This window comes from Molossus molossus, unplaced genomic scaffold, assembly GCF_014108415.1.
Source record: "Molossus molossus isolate mMolMol1 unplaced genomic scaffold, mMolMol1.p scaffold_m16_p_8, whole genome shotgun sequence".
NCBI classification, from domain to species: Eukaryota; Metazoa; Chordata; class Mammalia; order Chiroptera; family Molossidae; genus Molossus; species Molossus molossus.
In genome coordinates, this window is record NW_023425402.1 from 34,380,813 (window position 1) to 34,384,336 (window position 3,524).

Genomic DNA, 3,524 nt, shown 5'->3' on the forward strand with positions numbered 1-3,524 from the left:
AGGGAGTGGCAAGAAATATTCAGAGTGATGAAAACCAAGAACCTACAACCAAAATTACTCTATCCTGCAAAGCTGTCATTTAGAATCGATGGACATATAAAAACTTTCCCAGACAAGAAAAAGTTAAAGGCGTTCATCACTACCAAACCGTTATTATATGAAATGATGAAGGGTCTTTTTGAAGAAAAAGATAAAATGTATGAACAAACAAAATGGCAATGAATGCATATCTATCAACAATGGAATCTACAAACAAAATGAACAGGTAGAACAGAAACATTCTCATAGATACAGAGAACATCTTGTTGGTTGCCAGTTGGGAGGGGGGTTGGGGGAATGGGTGAAAAAGGTGAAGGGATTAAGAAGCACAAATTCATTGCTAGACTGACAAACCTCAAAGGGAAAGGGGTTGGGGGGTGGGAAGAAATAAACCAAAGAACTTATATGCATAACCAATGGACACAGATAATAGTGTGGGAAAAGGTGGGAGGAAGGCGGGAGTGGGGAGGAGAGGGTCAATGGGGGAAAAATGTGGAACATGTGTAATACATTTTACATCCAACAATAAAGATTTGAAAGAAAAAAAAGTGAGAAGTTCCCCATCCTGCGGCAAAATTGTGAACTGTTCATTGTACCAAGAACCTGGATGGTAGGTAAGCAATGTAGGTATGAGGTTGAGATGGTAATTATGGAACTTTACTGTTCCCAAGAGGTTTAGAGGTAATTGCCTTGGGTAAATAGGAAAACTGCCTGAACTAACGAAAAGTATGCCTTTGTCAAGGAAACTTGAAAAGAAAACTCCCCACATTCAGCTTTTCTAACCCAGCTGATAGATACTCATGACTTCGGCAGCGCCGGGGGAGAGGTGTTGCCAACATCACAGTCAAACTACTGAATTAATGTTGTTTTATCTTAATTAAACTTATTATTATAACCATGCATTAAGTGTAGCTATCTTATATTTCATTATTCCCAGGAGGAAATGCTAGAAGAGGAAATATGCCAGCCCAGCAATATTCCATGAAATTAATTGCATAGGGAAATTTGCTAAATTGTGCTCTAACATGGATGCTTTTCATGTACTTACTCTTTTTGGGTTTTATGGTTAGATTCTAAATTAGTTGGAACAATAGTAACACTATTTTAAGAAAAATTCCTGACTTAAAGTCTCTAACAAAATTTACTGATACAATATTTCATATATTAGCAATTAACTCATCTGGTACATGAACTTTAGTAGATGATCATCATTTATCAGAGCCTTGTGAAATCTCCCATTGCTAACCAAAAATATTTTGTTAATATTTACCTTCTCCTATATTGCCAACTCTAGAATTTTGCAACAGATTTATTATATATCTGGCTAAGTAGCAATATTGTTGAGTGACTATTGACCATATATCATAGAAACTGAAAAAAATTTCCATTTCATCCTGAAATATAACTCTTCATTTTAATGCTCTAGAAGACCATATCTTCCAAGTATTTATGCAAATAGTTCCACTTCTTATTAAGAACTGTTTTCACCCTGGCCAGTTTGGCTTAGTGGTTAGAATGTCTGCCCTTGAATGAATGGGCATGTACCTAGGTTGTGGGTTTGATTCCCGACCCTGGTGGGAGGCAACTAATTGATGTATCTCTCTCACATAGATATTTCTCTCTCCCTCCCTGCCTTCCCCTCTATCTAATATATAGTTTTCACTTTACTGTGAACATAACCATACACATGTTTTTGATGAGTGATTCATTTTCATTAGTAGATATATTACCCATTTCATCATCTGAAATAAACTTCCTATTTCTAGAGCAAATTTCTCTCCCAAAGCTAAAGATGTTTTCTATGTGTTATGCCATGACATAAACTGAGAATGTCCATGAAATACTTAGCAGTAATTACCATCATCAAACTATACTTGGAGATCAATAGAGTTATGGAAAAATGGTGGTTAAACTAGATGAAAACCTTATGAGTAACTAAAATACCTGAATTCCAAAATTGATGCTATAGTTCTAGATTTTATTTGTCTTTCTCTTTCTTTGTTTCTTTGATTTTTGTTGGCTGTTTTTTCAATTAACACTTAGAGACTTAGCTGTTCCATAGCCTTTTCAAGGGAATAGTAAAGAGAATCCTGAATTTCCTGCACATCATAGATAATGACTTCAACTTTGAGCTAAGGTTTTTGCCAGCACAATCCTCTACTTGGTCAAGAATACTACTCCATAGGAAAAATAATATTTATTTACTTGTTTAGAGGGCTAAACATTTTAATTAATGTTCCTAGAGAGTTTTTGACCTCTTTGAATGTGTGCTAGCCTTTGTATAATTATCTCTATTTTCGGTTTGGCCATACTTTTAAAATTACCTTTAAAATGACCTCACTGGTTTTTTTTTCCCATCTTGCAAGATGGCGAGAGAAAAACCTGAGAAGCCGGATAGTAAGGAGAAGAAACCTGATACTAAGGAGAAGAAACCTGGAGCTCAGATGGCTGATGCTGGTGGCAAGGTTAAGAAAGGTAACCTCTAGGCCAAGATGCCTAAGAAGGGGGAGCTCCACTGCAGCCGAAACCCTGTCCTAGTTAGAGGAATTGGCAGATATTCCCGGTCAGCTATGTATTCCCGAAAGGCCATGTACAAGAGGAAGTATTCCGCAGCTAAATCCAGGATTGAAAGAAAAAGAAGGAGAAAGTTCTTGCTACTGTCACAAAACCAGTTGGTGGCGACAAGAATGGTGGTACCCGAGTGATTAAACTTCGCAAAATGCCTAGATGTTATCCTACTGAAGATGTGCCTCGGAAGCTGCTGAGCCATGCAAGAACCCTTCAGTCAGCATGTGAGAAAACCGTGGACCAGCATCACTCCCGGGACCACACTGATCATCCTCACTGGGCGCCACAGAGGCAAGAGGGTGATTTTCCTGAAGCAGCTGAGCAGTGGCTTGCTACTTGTGACTGGACCTTTGTCCCTTAATCTAGTTCCTCTGCGTAGAGCACATCAGAAATTTGTCATTGCCACCTCCACCAAAATTGATATCAGTGCTGTGAAAATCCCCAAACATCTCACTGATGCTTACTTTAAGAAGCAGCAGCTACGCAAGCCCAGGCACCAGGAGGGGGAGATCTTCAACACAGAGAAAGAGAAATACGAGATTACAGAGCAGCACAAGGTTGACCAGAAAGCCGTGGACTGCAAATTCTGCCAGAAGTTAAAGCAGTTCCTCAGTTCCAGGGCTACCTCCGCTCTGTGTTTGTTCTCACAAATGGGCTTTATCCTCACAAAATGGTGTTACAAATTTCTTACAAAGAACCTAATTAAATAACTGATCTATTGTTAAAAATAAATAAATAAAAAATAAAATAAAATGACCTCACTGGCAGATATTGCAATAAAATGTTAGATAAGTTAAAATAAAAAGAAGACTACTCATTTTTAATGTTAAAATCATTACATTACACATAAGCAAAGGATGTCCTGTGACCTTCAACAAAGATATAACAGAAACCTAAGAACTCCAACCATTTGACAA

The 3,524-nt window shown here is 37.8% G+C and overlaps 1 pseudogene; it reads left to right on the plus strand.

Annotated features, from left to right (window-relative positions):
* The first annotated feature begins 2,405 nt into the window (after positions 1-2,405).
* Positions 2,406-3,313, plus strand: LOC118621451 (annotated as a pseudogene).
* Positions 3,314-3,524: the final 211 nt, after the last annotated feature.